General features: G+C 37.9%; 2 pseudogenes; both read left to right on the top strand.

The window, feature by feature from the left end:
• The first annotated feature begins 10,533 nt into the window (after positions 1–10,533).
• LOC131162696 (xanthotoxin 5-hydroxylase CYP82C4-like) lies at positions 10,534–17,321 on the top strand (annotated as a pseudogene).
• A 3,403-nt stretch (positions 17,322–20,724) lies between these two features.
• Positions 20,725–27,253, top strand: LOC131162695 (cytochrome P450 82A3-like; annotated as a pseudogene).
• Positions 27,254–27,853: the final 600 nt, after the last annotated feature.

Raw genomic sequence — 27,853 nt, 5'->3', positions numbered from 1 at the left:
GGTATCAGAGCATGTAGGATATTATAGTATTAAAAAAAAAAAACTAGTTAGTTAATCAGGTCGTTACAGAGGACTAATCATTTTAGGGGCTTTCTAAAAGTCAGGTAAGGGAATAAACTAAATCAGGATTTCATAAAAATGTATTTATTATTTTACAACATTTAATTTAAGATAAATATGTATATTGTAGAATTATGTTAGAAATAATGTTGTTGATCAGAAATATGGATTTCATGTATAATATTAGAAATAGGATTATTATCTCCTTTTTGTGGCATGAGTAATATTTACCATGGAAATTATAATGATGAAATATTATGTTTACAAAATAAGTATGTTATTACTGCTTTCAGGAAAATGTTAAAATGACACCGCGATTTTTCAAACTAAGGAATTTATATGATATGTCGGCTTAAGGGCCGAGGATTTTACACGATGCGCCGTCATAAGAACCAAGGTTTTATATGAAATACCAACGTAAGGGCTGAAGTTTTTTACGATATGCTATACCGGTATAAGGACCATGATTTACAAGATACAAAATGCCTACGTAAGGGCCGTAAATTTTATATGGTATGTTATGCAAAGTTTTATGAAGATATTAACATGACAGATATTATTATGACATAGCCATGTATCATTATTGGGAAATATATTATATGTTATCAGAACCTAGTTGGCTTGGTTTAGGCTTTCACAAAGCACAGTACCGTAGTTATATGATCATGATCGTGTTTATGTTAGTGCTACCATTTGCTGTAAGGGGCAGTGGGAGATCGGCAGTCGATGTGGTTTATTATAGTGCAGGCACCCCTCTGGTGTCCGGACCAGAAGGGATAGACCCATCATACTTACAGACTTATATTGATCTAGTGTGGTCGGCCATCCATTGCTAGGTCCCGCCTTTGGGCCACACAACCCAGTCATGTGGGGGTAAGACATGACACCAGCCAGCTAACCATCTAGGGTGTTTTACATGTATAGTTATATGCGATGATTTATATGTATAGAAATTCAATATGTTATACCATGTTATGATAAAATATGTTTTCCCAAATATGTTACAGATAGTTTTACCAAGTATGATTTATGTACTGTTACATGTATAACATGAAAGTACTTATATTGCCACACACTAATATTAGTTTATTTCCCTTACTGAGAGGTATCTCACCCCAGCTATATAAATATTTCAGGAGCCCCAGATAGAAGAACGGATAGAGTTCCATAGCGTTTGGGTTCAGTTATTCTACCCTGTCTAAAGGGTAAGTCATTTTTCTAGGGTTTGACAGATTTTTGGGTGGTGACCTTAGGCCACTTTTGGATATTTTGGAATGTGTGTATGTATATGACAGTTGTGGTAAACTCTGGTATTGTGTTGGTTAGATAATTTGATATGTATATCATTTTACATTTCCTACTGCTTATGGTAAATTAGGCAGGTTGTTACAGTTTGGTATCAGAGCCTAGGTTGCTAGGTTCTGTAGACTTTAGAGTGTAGCGGAAACGATACCAGAGTATAGGAAAAGGATTTAAGGTTTTTTTCTACAATCTAGAGGTAGGTCTTCCGTGGTGGTTTATGTGTTTTTCCTAGGGTGACGATTTCAGGAAAACTATAGTAAACTATTGCTAGGTTATGTTCCTAGAATGTAGGACTGGATCTAGAAATAAATGAGGATGTCAAAATAGGGAACTATGTTAGGCGCGTAAATTATAAGGTTAGGGTCTCTAAATCATGTTTATTGTTTTTCAGGATAGACCTGGGTGGAGATAGTGCCCATGCAAATGGTAGTGACGGAGCAGGGCCCTCGAGTGCAGGTGGGGCTGATTCTGATGCGGTATTACGCAGTGTGGCTCAGCAGGTTATGGCTGAGATTGCTAGGAGCTCCAAAGAGCAGGGAGTCTCGTCTACAGGCCATGGGTGCACGATAGAGAAATTTACTAAGATGAATCCTCCGGCATTTTCAGGGGGGAGTTGATCCTGCAGCTGTCGAGAATTGGATGCAAAAGATTGAGAAAGTTTTGGCGGTATTACAGTGTATGGAGGAGCAAAGGGTTCTCTTTACCACCTATAAATTGACATGGAAGGCTGAGAGGTGGTGGACTGCGGTGAAACTTCTGGAGCAGCAGAGGACGACACCGATATTTATGACATGGGACCGATTTAAAGAATTATTCTTTGATAAATATTTCTCAGCCACTGTCAAGGAAGTTAAAAAGGAAGAGTTCTTGAATCTAAAGCAGGGACGATAGTCGGTCCAGAATTATGCGGCATGGTTTATAGAGCTTTCCTACTTCACTCCATATATTATTCTTGATGAAGTAAAGAAGGCGAGATAGTTTGAAAGAGGTTTGAGGCGACGCATATACAAGCAGGTGGTAGTGCTGAAGATACAAGACTTTACTAAGCTAGTCAACAAAGCAGCCTTGGCCGAGGCTAGTGAGCGCATGGATGCAGAGGAGTAGGGACAGAAGAAGAGATTTGTGCCTTCAAGCTTCCAGCAGGGACCTAGGCAGGGTCAATGGAGGAGAGGAAACTATGGTAGAGGGACAGAGGCAGGAAACTGGAGGATGTGGGGTTCAGGCAGTATAGAAATTTTTCTATCTGTCAAACTTGTGGGAAGAGACACTTGGGAGAGTGTCGAGTGGGGAAAGCTGTCTGTTATCACTACGATAGACAAAGACATCTAGTGCGAGACTGCCCTACACCACCAAATACCGCTCCTGCTCCCAGACCATACCTGAGAGGCTATCAGGCGTCCTGTGGAGGCCAGCAGAGGAATGTAGCTCCAGCAAAGGTCTATGCTTTGACCTCTGGGGATGTTGAGACAGTCAGCGAGGTGGTGACAGGTATGATTAACATGTTTTCAATTAAAGTTATTGTATTGTGTTATTCAGGAGCCACAGATTTGTTTGTGTCTATGGAGTGTATTAGATTATGTGGGCCGGAAACATAGTTGTTATACACTGAACTGCTAGTCACTACATTGATAGGGTCTGTAGTAAGGTGTAGCAAAGTACTCCGAGGCTGTCCGGTTGATATTTAGTGGAGACTTTTGCTAGCTGATTTGATAGTATTAGATATGTACGGGTTCGATGTAATTTTTGGTATGGACTGGTTGGCAACCAATTACGCCAACATAGACCATCATTTGAAAGAAGTAATAATCAGACCTTCAGAAAGATCAGAACTCAGGTTTATAGGGTCGCGAGTGCAATCCCCGCCTCAGTTTGTTTCAGCTATTCAGGTAAGGAGACTGCTCCTGAGTGGTTGTTAGGGATTCGTGGCCTTTGTGAAGGAAATGTCAAGGAATGAGTTAAAGCTCACTAGTACGCCAGTAGTAAAGGAGTTTAAGGATGTTTTTCCAGATGAGGTACCAGGCTTGCCACTTGATCATGAGGTAGATTTTCCTATTGATATGCTTCCAGGTACAACACCGATCTCTAAAGCACCTTACCGAATGGAACCAGCAGAGTTGGCAGAATTAAAGAATCAGTTGCAAGATTTGCTTGATAAGAGTTTTATACGGCCCAATGTATCTTCGTAGGGAGCTCTAGTGATATTTGTAAAGAAGAAAGACGGGTCTCAGTTATCTTTTAGTATGACATTCTATCCTTAGTCAGATAGGCAGATTGAGAACATGATTCAGATATTAGAAGATATGCTTTCAACATGCGTGCTGGATTTTGGGGGTAGTTGGACTCAATTCATGCCGTTAGTGGAATTTGCGTATAATAACAGTTATCAGGCCAACATTGGCATGACACCGTTTGATGCGCTCTATGATAGAAGATGTCATTCTCCTTTTATATTGGGATGAGATCGGTGAGTGGCAAGTTATGGGGCCAGAGCTAGTGCAGGAGGCATATGATAAAGTTCGACTCATCGGAGATAGAATCAGTGCAACTCAAAGCCGATATAAAAGTTACGTCGATACCCGCTACAGGAAATTGGAGTTTGATATCAGCGCTCATGTGTTTTTGAAAATAGCTCCGTTAAAAGGGGTTATAAGATTTGGGAAGAAAGGTAAACTTAGCCCTATGTTCATTGGCCCGTTCGAGATTCTAAAGAAAGTGGGGCCGATTGCCTACAAGTTAGCTTTACCACTTGTGTTTTCCAGGATACACGACGTATTCTATGTCTCCATGTTGAGGAAATACGTCTCAGACCCTTCTCACATAATCACTTATGGTGAATTAGAGTTCAGTGATTCACTAGTTAATAAGGAAGTACCAGTACATATTCTGGACATGAAAGAACAAGAATTACGTAATAAGAAAATTTCTTTAGTGATAGTCCTATGGAGAAATCACGCAATAAAAGAAGCTTCTTGGGAGCTCAAGGAACAGATAAGGTAGAAATATCCACATTTATTCAGTGGGGTTCAGTTTTAATCAAGAAGGTGTAAGTGGTTATGAGATATTTCTTTTATAGGTTAATTAGTATATATAATAGTTCAGTTAGTAAGTAGAATTTTAGTTTGGAGAGAATTTTATTTTATGTATATGTAATCTCCCGAAACTTTGAATGTAACCACGGTATTCCTCCGCCATAAGTAAGGGTAAGTAATAAAATAAGTAAACTATTTATCTTTAAGGGATGGTGAGTCATATGGATGGTAAATTTAGGATGAAATTTTATAAGGAGGGGAGAATGTAGAGACCCGAAGAAATTATAATAATTAAATAATAAGGGAAAGGAGAGAGGAAGGTAAATTGTAATTTGGAATTTAAACAGGGTCTCGTCGTCGAACACAGCATGCTCGTCGATGAACACGCTTGATGGGATCATCGACAGGGACACATGTCTTATCGACTAGAAGATACCAGGAGACAATTTTCAATTCTGAATTTCGTCGATAAGGAATAAGCATTCGTCGACGAACTCACTTCGTGCCCTTGTCGACGAAGTGATGTGGCTCGTTGATGAAGGCAGGAGTATAACTAACTGTAAACTTGGATTCAACGTAGATTTTTCAGCCAAAATAGGTTTTCTCGCTCCTGTTCATCCCCTCTCCCTTCTCTCTAAGATACGGGGTCCGTTCGTCATTGGATCGACGATCTAAAGCTACCACGCTACTCCTAGGGAAGTTCTCTTCAAATCTGCTGGAGTAAATTGTTGGTGGGGCTAATTTGGACTCCATCTCAAGTTTAGGGTAAGACTTTATGTTGAGTATTTGGCTTTCCTATAGTTGTAGAATAGGTAGGACTCGAAGAAATACTGAAGTTTTGTTCGAGGAGATGTTGTTTACAGGGTGTTGAATAGGGAACCCTGCGGGTGTAAGACTAGTCATTTTAGGGGCTTTCCAGAAGTTAGGTAAGGGGGTAAGCTAAGTCAGGATTTCATGAAAATGTATTTATTATTTTACAACATTTAATTTCAGATAAATATGTATATTGTAGAATTATGTTGGAAATAATGATGTTGATTAGAAATATGGATTTCATGTATAATATCAGAAATATGATTATTATCTATTTTGTGTGGCATGAGTAAAATTTATCATGGAAATTATGATGATGAAATATTATGTTTACAAAATAAGTATGTTATTACTGCTTTCAGGAAAATGTTAAAATGATACAGGGATTTTTCAAACTAAGGAATTTATATGATATGTTGGTGTAAGAGCTGAGAATTTTATACGATATTTCGGTGTAAGGGCTGAGGTTTTATATGAAATACCAGCATAAGGGCCGAAGGTTTTTACGATATGCTATACCGACGTAAGGGCTGTGATTTACAAGATATAAAATGCTAGCGTAAGAGCCGTAAATTTTATATGATATGTTATGCAAAGTTTTATGAAGATATTAACATGACAGATATTCTTATGAAATAGTCATGTATCATTTTTTGGAAATATATTATATGTTTTCAGAATCTGGTTGGCTTGGTTTAGGCTTTCACGAAGCACGGTACCATAGCTATATGATCATAATCATGTTTATATTAGTGCTACGACTTGCCGTAAGGGACAGTGGGAGATCGGCAGTCGATGTGGTTTATTGTAGCGCAAGCGTCCTCTAGTTTCTGGACCAAGAGGGGCAGACTCATCGTACTTACAGACTTATGTTGATCTAGCATGATTAGCCAGCCATTGCTAAGTCCCGCCTTCGGGCTGCACAACCCAGTCATGTGGGGTTAAGACATGACACTATCCAGCTAGCCATCCAGAGTGTTTTCCATGTACAGTTATATGAGATGATTTATATGTATAGAAATTTAGTATGTTATACCATGTTATGATTAAATATGTTTTCCCAGATATGTTACAGATAGTTTTACCAAGTATGATTTATGTACTACTATATGTATAACACAAAAATACTCATGTTGCCACACACTAATATTAGTTTATTTCCCTTTGTTGACTTGATAGGTCATACCCTGTTTGATCATGACAAATACCTTGGTATTTAATGGTTGCCAAGTTTCTGTGCAGGTTCTTATTGGCACATACTCATATAATGGCATGCGACAACCTGAAGTGAAGCTTGAAGACCGTGAAGATTCTATTTCATATTAAAAAGACAATTAATGTAATATGGGTCTGTAATAGTAATTAGGGATATGGTTTGTAATAATCTCTGCATGTCATACATATAAGTTTGTAAGCTCAGAAAATGTCATAGACTGACCTTAGGGTACCCTTCGATTGACAGACGCCGAATTTTTGGGACTATCTTAAAACGACCTCAGTAAGACCCTAGTATGACTTTAGGTCCCAACACTCTCACATATATCATACAAAATACAAGAGTGTTAAAAATGTGCTTAAAATGAATACTATTAAGGAAAATGAGAGAGCTCGGGCGACCAAACCCCAAGAGTTCAAAACTCCTCGAGCGCCCGAACTATTAAGAAGTCAATAGTTGACTTGAGCTCTCGGGCGACCGAACCATTTTTTGCATTCCTTCCACGGGCGCTCCAACCCTTCGAAAGGGACATTCCACCAACTTGGGCTACTGAGAGATATAGTTCAAAAAGAGTCCCGAGTGACCGAACACATGAGTTCGGGCGACCAACCCTATGATCGGGCACCCGAAGTTACAAACAAAGGCTACTAACTTTGATTCAGGTTACCGAAGCATGACACGGGCGACAGAACCTATTTAAATACCTTTTATTTTTGTGTTTGTTCGGGTGACCGAACCAAGGTTCAGCCACCCAAACCTCACCGGGTTAAAATTAATTTAACTGAGATAAAATTGAGTTAATGAGGGTTAAATGTGCTTAAGCATTTTAAACTTTTATAATAATACCCAATAGGTCCTAAACGGTTATATTTTTGCCTTGGTCTATAAATATAAGTTCATTTATGAGGATTAAGCAGAGATTTGATATTTATTGTTTCAAAGAAATAGCTTGATTTGAGCACTCTTAAGCATCTTACTGATTATACCATACTGAGTGTTGATAGCACAACTATTTGCATCACTGAGCTTACACTTCCTATATTGTTGATGTGTGATTAATTAAGTATACTGTGCGTATTGGGGTACATATCTGTTTTACATGAAAGCATAATCATTGAACCATTTGATTGAGTGAATATTGTTGTATTTCTAGGCGTGGCCTGAGGGAGCGATAATCCAGCCCGGTAAGGATTGTGTAGGTTGAGGTCAGTCTTGTGTTAATTGACTTGGTTGTAAAGGTTAAGGTCAGCCCTGTGCTAATTGACCTGATTGTTTAGGTGCTGCTCCACCTGTTAAGTGAGCCTATAGTGGTAATCCTTGTGCTTATTAGCCAAGGCGGGGACGTAGGTAGTATTGGCTGAACCCCGATAACATATCATGTGTCTGTTTATATTTCCGCACTTTATATTTATTGCACGTGTATGTTATAACGTGTATGTTATAGTGTGAATGCAGTGCATGATTTAATTTCTGTATATCATTATCTACGCAATTAGTGTATGATTAGAAAGACCTTAGGTTGTTTTATATGATTATCTCGTTTAACCTAGAAGAGAACTTTTAAAATTCCAATTCACCCCTCTCTTGGGAATACACCAAATCTAATACCCTTACTAAGAGGTGTCTCACCCCAGCTATATAAATATTTCAGGAGCCTCAGATAGAAGAGCGGATAAAGCTCCAAAGCGTTAGGGTTCAGCTAGTCTACCCTGTCTGAAGGGTAAGTCATTTTGTTAGGGTCTGACAGATTTTCGGGTGGTGAACCTAGGCAACTTTTGGATATTTTGGAATGTGTGTATGTATATGACAGTTGTGGTAAACTCTGGTATTGTGTTGGTTGGATAATTTGATATGTATATGATTTTATGTTTCCTACTATTTAGGTATCCGTGTTATATTCCAAGTATATCCTTGGTACCCATGGGTTTAGGTTGATTATGATTTTTTAGAATTATTATATTGGATATTATTATGGAAAAAATTTATTATGGTAAATTAGGTAGGTCTTTACAATATCTGCTTAATATAAGAAGCATATTTGCTTGTACAAAAATTTGATTATCTGTTGTGTTCCCGACGTGTGCTCAGAAGAGAGAGACTTGCTCTGTGAAAAGTCCCGGATTGGCTTTTACTCGATTAGGAAAGTTAGGTGCACCATCCTGTTAAGGTGTTGTATTAGGTGTCACTCCATCCGTTAAGCTAACCTTAGTAGAATCCTCTTACTTGTGAGCTTGAGGCGGGGACGTTGACAATATTGGCCGAATCCCGATAACATTTATTATGCCTACTTTTAATTTATGCAATTTAAATTTCAACACTTAAATGTTTGCGTTTAATTCTTAATTAAGTTTATGATTGTATAGAAAGACCCTAGACTTATGTAATACTGTTGCTGGAATTTGAATTGACCTACGAAGAAAATTTTAAATACCCAATTCACCCCCCTCTTGGGAATACACTAATTCTAACACATACCAAATTAAATACAAAAAATAAAACTAAAATTGACACCTACCTTCGATCTACAACTCCACCAACCTTTAAGTCAATTTTTCTACAATTTTGAGTCCTGAATTCTCTGATCTTCAAAGCCTCTAAACCAAGCAATTTTTTTTTAGCAATTTCCCCAGGCTTCTACTCAGAATTTGCTATGATTTTCTCACTGGAACCACTTGAAGATCACTGTGCCAACTTTTTATGTGCGAATTTCTCTCTTTAACTCTCATTGTCTTTGTCTACCACATTGTGTGCGAAATTCCCCATATGAATCGCTCACTATGTGAATGCCTCCATTTGTCCCTTTTCTCTCTGTGTGTCTCTCTATTTATAGACTTTTGAGAGATGATATAAATTAAATTGTGATTGATTAATTAATTCTAATTGCTCAATTAGCCTTTAATTTTATTAATTATAAATTCAGTGTAAATCATTCATGCCAATCACATTTATATTTTATTTTTGGCACATGTTTAACCTTTTTTTTTTTTTTTATCCTAGCGGGCTTGAAATAGTTGCAAATTGAAGACTACTGGCCCACTTCCATTCATCTTTGTTTTTCTTTCTTTCTTTCTTTCTTTCTTTCTTTCTTTTTTCATTTTTTTCCCACATGTTTAACCTTTTTGTTTTTTTTTGTTTAATAAAAGTGAAGCTTGCGGGTTTTCTTTATAGCCAGCACTGCAGAGAAAATCGTCGATGATTTTTGTTTTTGACTCTCAGAAAACCATTGCTGGTTTTCTCTTTAACCGGTCCAAAATTACCGTTTACCTGTTACTGACTCGCAGTAAATCCTCATAACCGTCAATGATTTTCTTTTCACTCTTGAAAACCATCACCGATTTTCTCCTCTCCCAGCCAAAAATCTATTTTTCTCAATTTCTTTTATTATTATATTTTTCAGGTTTTTACAGATCTTCTCTGTGTTTTCTATGTTTTCTAGTTTTCTCTTATCTATGTTTTATTTTTCCGTAGGTTAATTTTTTTTTTTTTTTTAAAAGATCAGAGTTCCTTAAACCATTAAACCCTAAATAAGTTCCCCTTCCCCTGTTTTATATTTTTTATTTTTGTTTGAATCAAACAGATCATTTTGATTTGTGTTCTGAGTTTGCATTGGGATCTTGTTCTAGATGAGTTAACTCACCAAGACTCAGTGGGTTGGGTTGACTCAAGGTGAGTCACCCACTATGTTGGGTTTGGTTTTTGGGCTATGTATGTGGGTTTTGTGGGGGATTTTGAAATTTGGGCCTAGGGCTCTAATAATTGGGCCTTAAGTTTTAAAAACTTGGGCCCAAGCCTTTTGTGTTTTAGAAAAACGTGGACTCAGCCCACTGTTGGACTTGAATTACATACTTGGGCTTTTAAAGTTTGGCCTTTTTGAAAATTTGATTTGGGCTTTTGGGCTCAAGTATTAACAGACCCACATCCAAATTGGATATGAGTCTAAGATTTGTGGGTCCTTAAATCAAACGGGTCAGTTCAACCCAGCCAATTGACATTAACAAAATGTACACGTATGGGCTATTCTAATAATTCAAAGATATTTCGTACCCCTTATCAGCTATACAATTCTACAATTATTTTATTTCATTCAGAGCGCCAAGGAAAGGAAAACTGTAGATGGGCATGGAGTTTTTCCTCCTCCCTTCCTCCTCCGCCCCTTATGCTGCTTCCGCCTTCGCTGTTCTTCTCTTCCTCTATTCCCTGTTATGGATATATACAAGTTTCGAAAAGAAGTCAATCGGCCAAAAAATAGCAGCCGCCGGTGCGTGGCCGGTGATCGGCCACCTCCATCTCCTCGGAGGATCCCAACTCCCCCACAGGAAGCTGGGGAGCATGGCCGACAAGCACGGCCCAATCTTCACCATAAAGCTGGGCATGCACCAGGCCCTGGTCGTGAGCAATCCAACGATGGCCCGAGAGTGTCTAACCACTCATGACAAAGTCTTTGCCAGTCGCACCAGAGCAATGGGCGTGGAGCACATGGGCTACAACTACGCCATTTTTGGGTTTGCCCCTTACGGCCCTTACTGGCGCCACGTGCGCAAGATAGCCATGACCCATCTCCTCTCCAGCCACCGCCTCGAGACCCTCAAGCACATCTCTGAATCCCAAGTGAAGGCAACCATAAACAATATCTATCGGAGATGGTCTGGAGCCAGTGGCGGTGGCGGTGGTTCAAATGATATGCTGGTGGATATGAACAAGTGGTTTGGGGATATAAATCTGAAGGTGATTCTTAGGACTGTGATAGGAGAGCGATGTTTGGAAGATAGCGGCGCCGCCGAAGATCGGTTTCGTAAGGCGTTGGAGGAGTTGTTCCGGTTGATAGGGTCGTTCGTGGTGGGGGATGCTATTCTGTTTCTGAGGTGGTTGGATGTGGGGGGATACGAGAGGGAAATGAAAAGAACCGCGGTGGAATTGGATCGCGCGATGGAGGAGTGGTTGGAGGAGCACAAGGGAAAGAGGCCGGTTTCGGCGGAAGATAGCGGCGACTTTATGGGCATTATGTTGTCCGTACTCGAGCGCGATGAAGCTCTTTCGAGGCTTTCCGATTACGGCGTCGACACTGTCAACAAATCTACATGCCTGGTAAATTCTCAATCAATACAACTCCTCCTTCTTCTTCTCCTTCTTCTTCTTCGTCTTTATTACTTTTTATTGTCTCTTGGAGAAGACAATTTTCATGATTATAAAATCCAACGGGAGAACAAGATTTTATTTTGATTATTGTGGTCTGAAGAGGGAGATTTGCTATGTGAAAAGTCTCAAATTGGCTTTAACCTGATTAGGAAAGTTAGGTGCACCATCCTGTTAAGATATTTTATTAGGTGACACTCCACCCATTAAGAGAACCGTAGTAGAATCCTCTTATTTATGAGCTTGAGGCGGGGATGTTGGCAATATTGGCCGAATCTTGATAACATTTCTTGTATCTGCTTTTAATTTATGTAATTTAAATTTCAGCACTTAAATGTTTGCGTTTAATTCTGAATTAACTTTATGATTGTATAGAAAGACCCTAAGCTTGTGTAATATTGTTGCTGGAATTTGAATTGACCTAGGAAGAAAATTTTAAATACCCAATTCACCCCCTCTTGGGAATACACTAATTCTAACACATACCAAATTAAATACAAAAAATAAAACTAAAATTGACACCTGCCTATGATCTACAACTCCACCAACCTTTAAGAGAAAACCATCAATGAATTTTTTTTTAAACTCTTAGAAAACCATTGCCGGTTTTCTCTTTAACCGGCCCAAAATTACCGTTTACCTGTTACTGACCTGTGGTAAATCCCCATAACCATCGACGATTTTCTTTTCACTCTAGAAAACCATCACTGGTTTTCTCCTCTCCAAGCCAAAAATCTATTTTTCCCAATTTATTTTATTATTATATTTTCTAGGTTTCTACAAATCTTCTCTGTGTTTTCTATGTTTTCTAGTTTTCTCTAATCTATGTATTATTTTTCCCTAGGTTAATTTTTTTTTTTTTTTTAAAAAGGATCAAAGTTCCTCAAACCATTTAACCCTAGATAAGTTCCCCTTCCCCTGTTTTATATTTTTTTATTTTTGTTTGAATCAAACAGATCATTTTGATTTGTGTTCTGAATTTGCATTGGGATCTTATTCTAGATGAGTTAACTCACCGAGACTCAGTGGGTTGGGTTGACTCAAGGTGAGTCACCCACTGCGTTGGGTTCGGTTTTTGGGCTATGTATGTGGGTTTTGTGGGGGATTTTAAAATTTTGGACCTAGGGCTCTAATAATTGGGCCTTAAGTTTTAAAAACTTGGGCCCGAGCCCTTTGTGTTTTAGAAAAACGTGGACTCAGCCCACTGTTGGACTTGAATTACATGCTTGGGCTTTTCAAGTTTGGCCTTTTTAAAAATTTGATTTGGGCTTTTGGGCTCAAGTATTAATAGACCCAGATCCAAATTGGATATGAGTCATAGTTTTGTGGGTCCTTAAATCAAACGGGTCGGTTCAACCCAGCCAATTGGGTCGGGTCATTGGCTCATGCTCAATGGATCAGATTCACAAATTGGATCCGAATCTAGACCTTTTTTCAGTATATTTCCATACCAATTTAAATACAAAAAATAAAGCTAAAAGTGACACCTACCTCTAATCTTCAACTCCACCAACCTTTAAGTCAATTTTTCTACAATTTTGAGTCCCAAATTCTCTGATCTTCAAAGCCTCTGAACCAAGCAATTTTTCTCTAGCTATTTCCCTGGGCTTCTAATAAGAATTTGCTATGATTTTCTCATTGGAACCACTTGAAGATCACTGTGCCAACTTTTTTGCGCGAATTTTTCTCTATAACTCTCATTGTCTCTGTCTACCACATTGTATGTAAATTTTCCCGTATGAATCACTCACTATGTGACTGCCTCTGTTTGTCCCTTTTCTCTTTGTGTGTCTCTCTATTTATAGACTTTTGAGAGATGATTTAAATTAAATTATGATTGATTGATTAATTCTAATTGCTCAATTAGCCTTTAATTTTATTAATTAGAAATTCAGTGTAAATCATTCATGCCAATCACATTTATATTTTATTTTTGGCACATATTTAACCTCCTTTTTTTTCTTTTTCCAGCAGGTTTGAAATAGTTGCAAATTGAAAATTGATGACCCACTTCCATTCATTTTTGTTTTTCTTTTTTTGTTTTTTCCATTTTTTCCCAAATGTAAAATGTATTTTTTTTCCTTTTCCTGTGTCTCTGTTTTTTTTTTTTTTTTTTTTTTTTTTTTTTTTTTATTTTTATAAAATAAAAATTTTATTTTTTTATCTGGTTATGTAAGGTCCTGAACAATCTGGTGTCTAAAATTAGTTTATTAATACTTTTTGTTAATTAGAAATTTTATTTGAGTTTTGCGGTTTGACATTAACAAAATGTACACGTATGGGCTATTCTAATAATTCAAAGATATTTCGTACCCCTTATCAACCATCCAATTCTACAATTATTTCATTTCATTCAGAGCGCCAAGGAAAGGAAAATTGCAGACAGGCATGGAGTTTTTCCTCCTCCCTTCCTCCTCCGCCACTTACGCTGCTTCCGCCTTCGCTGTTCTTCTCTTCCTCTATTCCCTGTTATGGATTTCTACAAGTTTCCGAAAGAAGTCAGTCGGCCAAAAAATAGCAGCCTCTGAAGCCGCCGGCGAGTGGCCGGTGATCGGCCACCTCCATCTCCTCGGAGGATCCCAACTCCCCCACAGGAAGCTGGGGAACATGGCCGACAAGCACGGCCCAATCTTCACAATAAAGCTAGGCATGCACCGGCCCCTGGTCGTCAGCAACCGGCGATGGCCCGGGAGTGCCTGACCACTCACGACAAAGTCTTCGCCAGCCGCACCAGAGCAGTGGGCGTGGAGCACATGGGCTACAACTACGCCATGTTCGCGTTCGCCCCTTACGGCCCTTACTGGCACCACGTGCGCAAGATAGCCGTGATCCATCTCCTCTCCAGCCACCGCCTCGAGATCCTTAAGTACATCTCTGAATCCTTAGTGAAAGCGGCCGTAAACGATATGTATCGGAGATGGTCCGGAGCCAGTGGCAGCGGAGACGGTGGTTCAAATGCGGGGCTGGTGGAGATGAGTAAGTGGTTTGGGGATATAAATCCGAAGGTGATTCTTAGGATGGTGATAGGAGACCGATGTTTGGAAGATGGCGGCGCCGCCGACGATAGGTTTCGGAGGGCTTTGAAGGAGTTTTTCCGGCTGATGGGGTCGTTCGTGGTGGGAGATGCCATTCCGTTTCTGAGGTGATTGGATGTGGGGGGATACAAGCGGGAAATGAAAAGAACCGCCGCGGAATTGGATCGCGTGATGGAGGAGTGGTTGGAGGAACACAAGGGGAAGAGGCCTTTTTCTGCAGAAGACGGCGACGACTTTATGGGCGTTATGTTGTCCGTACTCGAGCGCGACGAAGCTCTTTCGAGGCTTTCCGATTACGGCGTCGACACTGTCAACAAATCTACATGCCTGGTAAATTCTCAATCAATACAACTCCTCCTTCTTTTTCTTCTTCTTCTCCATCTTCGTCTTTATTACTTTTTATTGTCTCTTGGAGAAGACAATTTTCATGATTATAAAATCCAGGAGAGCAAGATTTTATGAAGGTCCGTCCGATTATGATCATATGTTTTCATCAAATCTACATGTCTGGTACAAATCGTTATTTCTTTTCAATTAAAATATCTTTGTCATTTAAAGGTCGAATTTTTTCTGTTTTTTATTCAAAAAATGATGTCCCCCATCTTGGGAATATTTGGAACTTTACAAATAAAATTTTTTTTGGTGTTCAATTGAAAAGTCCAATTCTAATTGTTTTCCAAGGAATGAAGGTCAATTTAGTATTATTGTTAGTTTTAGTTTTTCAATTTCATTTTTGAATAATGGAAAGATATATTATAAAAATGCATTTGTTTATATTTCTAATTTTCTGTTTTTATTGTTGGTTTTCAATTATTTATTAAAAAAAATGAAAATCAAATTTTATGATTTTAAGTTGTTTTACCAACATGCAGTCAAAAAATTTAATATTCAAAAATATTTTTTTTAAATTAAATCATTTATTTTGTACACACTTTTGATTAAAATTGAAATAAAATAATAATTCGAGTTTAAAAAAATTTAAAATAAAAATATCCATAGATTTCAAAAAACAAATTAAATAATAAAAATTAATAAAAAATATTTTTACCACTTTTCAATTATCACTTTTAGAATATAACAATTAAGTAAAATAATTATAATCATTTTAATTTTTATTAGAGTTTTTTAAAATTTGTTTTATTTTGCATTTATATGATTTAGTTATATTTTTAAAATATATTATTTGATTTATAGATAAAAATGAATATTTTTAATTAAAATTTTAATTTTTTTAAATTTACAAATATTAATCAAATAGATTGCTAATTTTGGTTATTTGATTTCAAATTTTTAATTTCTTTTTCTTATTTTTCATTTTCATAATTTTTAATAGAGATACCAAACTAACCCTGAAGTTTCAAGTGTCACCTTAAAAACATAAGACAACACTATATATATGGATTGAATATGTATATATGCCGAGGCCCATAATAGAACCCATCTTACCAAGGTAAGTTTTGGTTCACAATTGGAATCAAAATCAAAATTTACTGAATTGTACGGAATGTCATATTTCTCTCTCGTTCAATAGTTAGTATATATAAACATAGGAATCATAAATGAGTCTAGTTAGTATAAAAATACTATTCAATTATTATATAACATTATTTTATTACTATATAATAAATAATTTGTTACAATAAAATAATTTTGATACTCATGTACTTGATTATACTTTACGTATTATTATTATTATTATTATTATTATTATGTTTTAATAATATTATTAATATTATATTTTATCTTATATTTTATAAGTATTATATTTTAATATGTAATTTATTAATAAAAATATCAAATGTTATGACGCTGTAACATAATTTATTATTTAATATAAAAGAATAAAATAATAAAACAACCACCATAGCATTATATTATGTTATACAATAGTATTTTATTATTTTCTTGTATATATTTTAAAAGTATTATATTTTGTTATAAAATATTATTTTGATTTTATCGTAAAAGTTTGAAATCAAAATGAAAATGTATGTAAGAGGAGAAATCATCTGAATATGATTAAGCATTACAATTTTGATTCCAATATTTAGAGTTGATTCCATTACCAAATACTACAAGTGTGTCGTCTATGGTATACATAATTGACTGCAGGGTCTCGGGTTGGAGGGCTCCGACACCTCAACTGTGACGCTGGTATGGGCTCTCTGCTTGCTCCTCAACAATCCCCATACTCTAAAGAAAGCCCAACAAGAATTGGACGCCCAGGTTGAGAGACAGCAACAACTACAGGGAACTCATATCAAACACTTGGTATACATCCAAGCCATCATCAAGGAGACCCTGCGCCTTTACCCCACCGCGCCTCTAGGAGCACCTCACGAATCCATAGAAGATTGCACCGTCGATGACCACCACATCCCCGCCGGCACAGGCCAGGTGGTGAACCTATGGAAGGTTCACCGAGACCCGCAAGTGTGGCCCAATCCAGGCGAGTTTTGACCAGAGAGATTTTTGACAACCCACAAGGATGTGGATGTGAGGGGGCAGAATTTTGAGTTGATCCCGTTCAGCAGTGGCAGAAGAATGTGCCCTGGAGTTTCTTTTGCTCTTCAGGTTGTGCATTTTACACTGGCCAATTTGCTACATAGGTTTGAGATTGCGACTCCAGACAATGACCCAGTTGACATGGGGGAGTGCTTTGGGCTAACCATGACTAAGGCAACGCCACTGGAAGTCCTCTCACCTCGCCTGCCTTCTCACCTATATTTGTAAGGTAATTTGTCAGTTTGTGTGATAAGAGTCTGTTAGAAGATTTCAGATCTCCAATCGCTTGCCTAGTGTTTAATATTTTAGCTTTGAGATAATTTCAATTTGGGTCAATTTAAATAAAGTGTAATATGAAATTATATTTAACTTTTATAAATTTTTCATAAATTCAAATTGAACATTCCAAATTAATGTTCCGGATATGATTTAAATTTTTCTTTGAATAAAAAAAAAAAAAAACAATGTTGATGTAATGATGTAGAAGTAATAAAATTAAGAAAAATGACTGCAAGCGAATTGAGTTAGAAGTTTATAATACGGGCAAAGTCCTTTTTCTGTTTTCTTTCGTTTTTCCAAAGTTCTATTAGACCAATTATTCAATGATCCAATTTCATAACGCTTTTCACAAGTAGTCCCCCGGCACACACACACACATAAGACCTTCATTTGTTCAATGATGAAGTGACTTATGCTTTAACTTTAGCCCTTCCACAGCTAAAATAAAGATATATTTGTCGACACCCCAATTTTAACCATGTCATTTTTAAGAAAATTCAGTGTAATAAAAGTTGACTTTGAATTCCGAAAATTGGAGGACTTGTTTGAAAGTCCCGGTATTCTTAATTGAATCCCGGTATTTTAAATTGAGTCCTGATGTTTTTAAATCAACCCCCAGTGTTTTAAATTAAGTTTTTGAGTCTCGAGTTTTCAAATCAAATCCTGTTTTAAATTGGAGCCCTATTTTAAAAATTGAGTCCTGGTTATTTTCAAAAATGAGTCCGGGTTATTTTTTTAGTTTAAAAAAATTAAAAAAATATATCCATAGATTTCAAAAAATAAATTAAATAAAAAAATTAATAAAAAAATATTTTTACTACTTTTCAATTATCACTTTTAGAATATAACAATTAAGTAAAATAATTATAATCATTTTAATTTTTATTAGAGTTTTTTTAAATTTGTTTTATTTTGCACTCATATGATTTAGTTATATTTTTAAAATATATTATTTGATTTATAGATAAAAATGAATATTTTTAATTAAAATCTTAATTTATTTTAAATTTACAAATATTAATCAAATAGATTGCTAATTTTGGATATTTGATTTCAAAATTTTAATTTCTTTTTCTTATTGTTCATTTTCATAATTTTTAATAGAGATACCAAACTAACCCTGAAGTTTCAAGTGTCATTTTAAAAACATAAGACACTATATATATGGATTGAATATTTATATATGCCGAGACCCATAATAGAACCTATCTCACCAAGGTAAGGTTTGGTTCACAATTGGAATCAAAATCAAAATTAAAGTCAAAGTAACTGAATTGTAAACAGAATGTCATATTTCTCTCTCATGTTTGGTTCGACAACAAAATCGAAATCGAAATTACATTATAATAGTTAGTATATATAAACATAGGAATCATAAATGAGTCTAGTTAGTATAAAAATACTATTCAATTAATTTAGTGTGAAATAATAATATTATAAATATATTTATTGTAAGAACCCGAACTGTGATATATAGATTAAATTAATAAAGAGAAGGGTAAAAGGGTAATTGAGCAGAGTTCGTCGACGAAGGCCTTTTGTTGCTCGGAGACGAAATGCAGAGGCTCATCGACAAGGCTACCATTTCGTTGATGAGTTGTCTACGTCGGCTTGTTGACGAGGATGCCATTCGTCGACAAGGTCGGCCGAGTCAAAGGGCTATAAATATCATTTTCCTTTGCTTCCTAGCTAAGAAATCTAAATATCCTCTCTCTCTCTCTCTCTCTCTCTCTCTCTCTCTCTCTCTCTCTCTCTCTCTCTCTCTCTCTCTCTCTCTCTCTCTCTCTCTCTCTCCAGAACTCAAAGGACACTCTCTCTTTTTAGATTTCTTCACCGTACATTGCTGGAATTGTCGATCCGAAGTTACCATGAGGATTATGGAAGGATTCTCTTCAGGATTTGTGAAACAAATTTTCGTTTCGAGAATTTTTCAGGTTTTGGCGTAAAATCGAGCTAAGGCGCAATTTTCAATTCTATTTTGGTAGTTTTGTAGAGAATGGAATTGTGTGTATATTCTGTACTGTGATTTATAGGTTTTGAGAACTCGATTCGCTGTTTAGGGGATGTAGAGTTTGAGATTGATCGTTTGGGGGAAAGGTAAGTGGATTCAATTTATGTTGGTCATTTTTGAAATCGGACTCAGTAGAACTGTGGTTCATGGTCCTACGTGCGTTTTGGTTACTCAGTTGGGGGAATCTAACGGGTAAAACTATGGGTTTTTCATGTTATAGTTTTGGGAAAAAGGGGGCGATGGGCTGCATCCCTAGTTTTGTTGGAAAGCCGTAAATATATTGTGATATATGTTGTGTTATAGGGATGGTCATGCTCTAACTTGTTTAACTGTATATGTTTAGAAAATCATGATTTTATATTACCAAATGGGTGTGGTTTGTTTGGTTATATGAGCATACATGGTTATGTTTTGTTGAAATGCAATAGAAACTGGGTTCCGAATTATTCTAGGTACTGAAAGAATCTCCGGCTCTATATCCGAGGATGTGAGCCTTAGCGGCTGATCACCGAAGTGTGTGGATCCGCTAGTTGTACTAGTATGATGCTATGGGAGCTTGGGGCTACGCCATGTGCCAAGGACGCCGTGTAAAGTGGGCCGGCTTCTGGCTAAAGGGTGTGATGACACCGAGTTACTTGATCATGTGTGTGTGCATAAATACACTATAGTGGGAGCGTAGTGATCGGTGTACTATGGATAGCGCTTGTGTAAGTGTTAGTGCTTTTTCTTTCAGGTTGTCATTTTTTTGGGGTATAGTTGGCACCTGGGTGTATGTTTTGTATTATGGATCCTAGATTCCTGTTGTATAGACTCTGGTATGGTACGATATATGTATAGAAAGAATGTTTTCCGCTACCTATTTGTTGTAGTTTTGAATATGTATAGGGTGCCTGGGAACCCCACGGGGTCAGACCCTCATTCATTTGGTATTGTACCTTTGGTGATTTGTTTGATACATGGACAGGTTAGGTTACTATTTCACCCCTGGGTCCCATTACTGAGTTCGGGGCGTGATAGCTTGGTATTAGAGCTAACCAGGTTGTAAGGTCTTGTAGACTTGGTTAGGAATATCTATGCGTACATACTAGAGCATAGGATGTTTAAATGGGTAGAGTAGGTCGAGGGTTGTTTTGTCATTAGAAAGGGACTCGTTAGCAGTGTTCTGTGTTTTTCCTAGAATGGCGATTTCAGTAAAATCATGGAAAACCATTGATGACTTTTGTGTTGGTGTGATAGGATAGACCTAGACAGGTGAGATAGTGGTTGGCATGATTGGTTGTGAATAATTGCGTTAACCATATTTGCGTAGGAATGTTAATAGGTTTCTATCGTATTTTCAGAATGGAGCCCAAGGATAATAAATTGAAGAGTGGCTCTGAAGAGATTGCAAGCGATGAGTCTCCATCAGTGCCTCGAGGTTTGATGAGACAGGTGATGCGAGAGATCGTACGAAGTGTTAAAAGACGTGAACGTTCTCCTACGGCTACGAGGTGTACCATCGAGAGGTTCGCATGTATGCACCCTCCGACGTTTTCAGGAGGACCCGATCAGATGGTTGCTGAGGTCTGGGTTGAGAAGACCACGAGAATTCTAGAAGTCCTCCACTGCATAGATAAGAAGAAAGTTCTCTACGCTACCTTCCAGCTGTCTGGGGGAACGTTGGTGGACTGCGGTGAGTTTGTTGGAAAAGCAGATAGCCGGTTTTGCAGAGATGACATGGAACCATTTCAAGGAGGTGTTCTTTGAGAGATACTTCTCGGCCTCCATGCGCGATGCTAAGGGAGATGAGTTTTCTACTTTGTTATAGGGAGATATGACAGTGCAAGGGTGCGTTGCTCGGTATATAGAGTTATCCCATTTCTTGCCATCTTTGATCTCGAGCGAGTACGAGAATACTCGGAGGTTCAAGAAGGGTTTGAGGAAGGATATCTGTAGACTAGTGGGTATACTTCAGATCCGAGAATTTTTTATTTTGGTGGATAAGGCCACTGTGATTAAGACCGGCATACGGGAGGATGAGGTGGATCAGGAATCGAAAAAGAGGTCGGTACCTTCTGGGTCTTAGTCGGGATCTCATCAGGGATCATGGAAGAAGAAGAGCAAGGGATCAGGTTATTGTCAGAATATTGAGCATCATGGTTCTCTAGCGAGCTAGGCTAGTGGTCATTGTACCAGGTGCCACAAATGGCATAGCGGTGAGTGCCAACCATTTGCGGGTAACTGCTACAACTGTGGCTAGTCAGGTCACATGGCTCAGGATTGTCACGTGCCAAAGAGGGGTACGCCCTCTTCGAGTCAGAATCGGGGAAGTAATCAGGTATCTTGGGGAACTTATTAGGCAAACACAGCTCTGACATGGGTATACTCGCTTACTCCAGCAGATGCTGAGCATGCGGGGAATGTGGTAATAGGTATTATGATGTTGTTTTTAAATAGAGTTGTGGTTTTATTTGATTCAAGTGCGACCCACTCCTTTATATCTGCTAACTTTGTAAAACTGTGTGGGGTTGAGACTCGAGTCATGAATAAAGAATTGTCTGTAGTTACACCATCTGGGAGTGTATCGTTCTGTAGAAGAATGTTAGAAGACTGTCCAATGGTAATTTAGGGAAGATTGCTACCAGAAAATCTAGTGGTCTATGATATGTCGGGGTTCGACGTCATCCTGGGGATGGACTAGTTGTTCTCCAATTATGCTGTGATCGAATGTCGTGAAAAGGTGGTAGTATTCAGACCTCATGGGGAGTAGGAGTACGAGTTTATGGGATTATGTGTGCGTTCGACGCCACGAATTCTATCGGCATTACAAGCAAGGAAGCTACTCTTGGATTGATGTCAAGGGTACCTAGCTTGTATAAAGGAACCACCGTGGGGTGAGTTGAGGCTCGAGGATATTCAAGTGGTTAGCGAATTCTTGGATGCGTTTCCAGAAGACTTACCCGATTTACCTCCAAATCGTGAGGTGGAGTTTGCGATAGAGTTGCTGCCTGAAAAGGCCCCGGTTTCTAAGACTCCATACCAGATGGCTCAAGCAGAACTTCAGGAGTTGAAGAAGCACTTGCAGGAATTACTAGACAAGGGCTTTATGTGACCTAGTGTTTCACCCTGTGGAGCTCCAGTTTTGTTTATGAAGAAGAATGACAGGTGGATGCATATGTGCATTGATTATCATGAGATTAACAAGGTGTCTATTAAGAATCGCTACTCGTTGCCTCATATCAATGATCTCTTTGACCAACTACAAGGGACTCAGGTATTTTCGAAGATTGATCTACGGTCATGGTATCATCAGGTGAGGGTTCGATCTGAAGATGTTGCGAATACTGCTTTTCGAACCAGATACAGCCACTATGAGTTCTTAGTTATGCCTTTTAGGTTGATGAATGCTCCGATAGTGTTCATGGATCTGATGAACAGGGTTTTCCATGAGTACTTGGACCGATTTGTAGTGTTCATTGACGACATTCTGGTGTATTTGAGGAGTTTGAAAGAGCATGAAAACCATCTGAGGTTGGTACTACAAATTTTACGGGAAAGGAAGTTATATGTCAAGCTGAAGAAGTGTGAGTTATGATTGAATCAAGTTACATTCTTAGGCCATGTGATGTCTAAGGGCGGTATCTCGGTTGATCCTAGCAAGATCGGAGTTGTGGTTGACTAGGTGAGACTGAAGAGTATGCAGGAGGTTCGGAGTTTTCTGGGACTGGCGGGCTACTATCGTCGAATCGTAGAGGGATTCTCTAAGTTGTCTGGGCCTCTGGCATGATTGACCAGGAAGAAAGTGAAGTTTGAATGGACCTATACATGCAGGAGATAGTTAGAATGCACGGGGTGCCGGTGTCCATTGTGTCAGATTGAGACCCGAGGTTTACCTCTCGATTCTGGAAGAGCTTGCAAGAAGCTCTGGGGACGTACAACGTTCCACCCCCATACTGATGGACAATCAGAGAGAACAATCAGATCTTGGAAGATATCTTACGGGCTTGTGTGTTGGACTTCGGTGGTAGTTAGATGCAGTTTTTGCCACTAGTGGAGTTCACCTATAACAGTAGCCTCTAGGTTAGTATCGGGATGGCACCATTTGAGGCTCTGTATGGTCAGAGATTTCAATCTCCTCTGTATTGGGATGAGGTTGGTGAACGTTAGGTGTTAGGACTTGAACTCGTGCAGCAGGCGTCTGAGAAGGTAGGTTTGATCCAGGATAGGTTTAAATCGGCTCAGAGTCAGCAGAAGAGTTACGCAGATGTTCGCCGCCGTGAGTTGGAATTTGAGGTGGGGGTAAGGTATTTCTGAGGATCACTCCGATGAAAGGGGTGATGAGATTTGGGAAGAAGGGCAAGCTGAGCCCGAGGTATATTGGACCATTTGAGGTTCTTGAGCGAATGGGTTCGGTAGCCTACAGGATTGCACTACCCCCAAAACTCTCAAGAATCCACGATGTGTTTCACATATCCATGTTGAGGAGGTACGTGTTGGATCCACTGCATGTTATATGTTACGAAGACTTGGAGATTGGGGATACTTTAGCGTATAAGGAGGTACCTATTCATATTATGAACCGTAAAGTTCAAAAGTTACGTACCAAGGACATACCGTTGGTGAAGGTATTGTGGTAGAATCATGAGGTTGAGGAAGCTTCTTGGGAACTGGAAGCAGAGATATGTCAGAAGTATCTGCAGTTATTCTGAGTATACGTGTATTACCCTACTTTGTATGGAATAGGTGGTTAGTCTTGGGAAGTGTGTGTTATTGTGAATTCCTGAGACGATTTATGTATGTAACCACGGTATTCTTCCGCCATAAGTGAGGGTATGTATATATGTATTGTGGCGGGGCTTCATTGTAATAGCCTCCAGTTCTTTCTAGAACCGAGTGTGTGTTTGAGTGTATGAATGAGTTCGTGAATGAGAGATTGCAAATTTCGAGGATGAAATTTTTGTAAGGAAGGGAGGTTGTAAGAACCTGAATTGTAATATATGGATTAAATTAATAAAGAGAAGGGTAAAAAGGTAATTAAGCAGAGTTTGTCAACAAAGCCAGAGTTCATTGACGAAGGCCTTTTGTTGCTCGATGACGAAATGTAGAGGCTCATCGATGAGGAGAAGCCGAGCGGTTTTGGAAAATCGAAAATCTCAGGCTCGTTGACGAGCTGTCTACATCGGCTCGTCGATGAGGACGCCATTCATCAATGAGGTCGACCGAGTCAAAGGGTTATAAATATAATTTTCCTTTGCTTCCTAGCTAAGAAATCTAAATATTCTCTCTCTCTCTCTCTCTCTCTCTCTCTCTCTCTCTCTCTCTCTCTCTCCCTCTCTAAAACTTGAATGACACACTCTCTCTCTAGATTTCTTCACCGTACGTTGCTGGAATCATCGATCCGACATTACCACTAGGATTAGGGAAGGATTCTCTTCGGGATTTGTGGAATGGATCTTCGTTCCGAGCATTTTTGGGTTTTGGCCTAAAATCAAGGTAAGACTCGACTTTCAATTTTGTTTTGGTAGTTTTGTAGAGAATGAAATTGTGAGTATATTATGTACTGTGATTATAGGTTTTGAGATCTCGGTTCACTGTTTAGGGACCGTAGAGTTCGAGATTGATCGTTTAGGGGAAAGGTAAGGGGATTCAGTTTCTGTCGATTATTTTTTAAATCAGACTCGGTAGAACTATGGTTCACAGTCTTGCGTGCGTTTTGGTTACTCATTTGAGGGAATCTAATAGGTAAAACTATGGGTTTTTCATGTTATAATTTTGGGAAAAAGGGGGCGACGGGCTGCATCCCTGGTTTTGTTGGAAAATCATAAATATATTGTGATATATGTTGTGTTATAGGGATGATTGTGCTCTGACTTGTTTAACTATATATGTTTGGAAAATCATGATTTTAGATTACCAAATGGGTATGATTTTTTGATTATATGAGCATACATGGTTATGTTTTATTGAAATGCAATAGGAACTGGGTTCCGAATTGTTCCAGGTACTAAATGAGTGTCCGACTCTATATCCGATGGCGTGAATTATCGCTTTTCATGTTTGGTAAGAGTGTCCGACTCTATATCCTAGGGCGTGAGCCTTAGGGCCTAATCATCAAAGGATATGGATCCACCAGTTGTATCGATACGATGCCATGGGAGCCTGGGGCTATGCCTTGTGCCGAGGACGCGGTGTAATGTGGGTTGACTTCGAGGCGAAGGGTGTGACGACACCAGGTTATTTAATCATGTCTGTGTACGTGAATGCACTATATTGGAACTGTTTTGTGAAAATATTGGAATTACATTGAATTGTGTATGTTTGATGTCATGATAACACTCATATGCCACACACCGATATAACTTAGATCTGCCTTACTGAGAGGTGTCTCACCCCTACTGTACGTACATATTTTACAGGTCCTTTGCTTTCGAGTTGTCATTTTTTTGGGGTATGGTTGGTACTCAAGTTTATGTTTTGTATTATGGAGCCTAGACTCCTATTGTATAGACTCTGGTACAGTACGATATGTATATATATATAGAAAGAATGTTTTCCGCTGCCTATTTGTTGTATTTGTGAATGTGTATAGGGTGTCTGGGAATCCTACGGGGTCGGACCCTCATTCATTTGGTATTATACTTTTGATGATTTGTATGATACAGAGACTGGTTAGGTTACTATTTCACCCTTGGGTCCCATTACCGAGTTCAGGGCGTGACAATTATTATATAATATTATTTTATTACTATATAATAAATAATTTGTTACAATAAAATAATTTTGATAATCATGTACTTGATTATACTTTATGTATTATTATTATTATTATTATTATTATTATTATTATTATTATTATTATTATTATTATTATGTTTTAATAATATTATTAATATTATATTTTATCTTATATTTTATAAGTATTCTATTTTAATATGTAATTTATTAATAAAAATATCATATGTTATGATGCTGTAACATAATTTATTATTTAATATAAAAGGATAAAATAATAAAACCCATAGCATTATATTATGTTATACAATAGTATTTTATTATTTTCTTGTATATTTTTTAAAAGTATTATATTTTGTTATAAAATATTATTTTGATTTTACCGTAAAAGTTTGAAATCAAAATGAAAAGGTACGCAAGAGGAGGAATCATCTAAATAAGATTAAGCATTAAAATTTTGATTCCAATATTTAGAGTTGATTACATTACCAAATACTACAAGTGTGTTGTTTATGGTACACATAATTGACCGCAGGCTCTCATGTTGGGGGGCTTCGACACCTCAACTGTGACGCTGGTATGGGCTCTCTACTTGCTCCTCAACAATCCCCACACTCTAATGAAAGCCCAACAAGAATTGGACACTCAAGTTGGGAGACAACAACAACTACAGGGAACTCATATCAAACACTTCGTATACATCCAAGCCATCATCAAGGAGACCCTGCGCCTTTACCCCACAATGCCTTTATGAGCACCTCATGATTCCATAGAATACTGCACCGTTGGTGACCACCACGTCCTCGTCGGCACACGCCTGGTGGTGAACCTGTGGAAAGTTCATCGAGACCCGCAAGTGTGGCCTGATCCAGATGAGTTTCAATCAGAGAGATTTTTAACAACCCACAAGGATGTGGATGTGAGGGGGAAGAATTTTGAGTTTATCCCGTTCAGCAGCGGTAGAAGAATGTGCCCTGGAGTTTCTTTTGCTCTTCAGGTTATGCATTTTACACTGGCCAATTTGCTACATGGGTTTGAGATTGCGACTCCAGACGACAACCCAGTTGACATAGGGGAGCGCTTTGTGCTAACCATGGCTAAGGCAACGCTGCTAGAAGTCCTCCTCTCACCTCGCCTGCCTTCTCACCTATATGTGTAAGGTAATTTGCCAGTTGGTGTGATAAGAGTCTGTTAGAAGATTTTAGGCCTCCAATCGCTTGCTTAGTGTTTAATATTTTAGTTTTGAGATAATTTTGATCTGGGTCAATTTAAATAAAGTGTAATATGAAATTATATTTAACTTTTATAAATTTTTCATAAATTCAAATTGAACATTCCAAATTAATGTTCCCGATAAGATTTAATTTTTTCTTTGAATAAAAAAAAATAATGTTGATGAAATGATGTAGAAGTAATAAAATTAAGCAAAATGACTGCAAACCAACAGAGTTAGAAGTTCATAATACCTGCAAACTCCTTTTTTAGTTTGCTTTCATTTTTCCAAAGCTCTATTAGATCAATTATTTGATGATCCAATTTCATAATGCTTTTCACAAGTAGTCCCTTGCGCGCACACACACACACAGATATATATATATATATATATATATATATATATATATATATATATATATATATATATAAAAGACCTTCATTTGTTTAATGATTAAGTGACTTATGCTTTAACTTTAGCCCTTCCACAACTAAAATAAAGATATATTTGTCGGCACCCCAATTTTAATCAGGCCATTTTCGAGAA

Source organism: Malania oleifera, chromosome 8, assembly GCF_029873635.1.
Source record: "Malania oleifera isolate guangnan ecotype guangnan chromosome 8, ASM2987363v1, whole genome shotgun sequence".
NCBI lineage: Eukaryota > Viridiplantae > Streptophyta > Magnoliopsida > Santalales > Ximeniaceae > Malania > Malania oleifera.
This window is presented reverse-complemented; position numbering and strand designations above follow the sequence as displayed.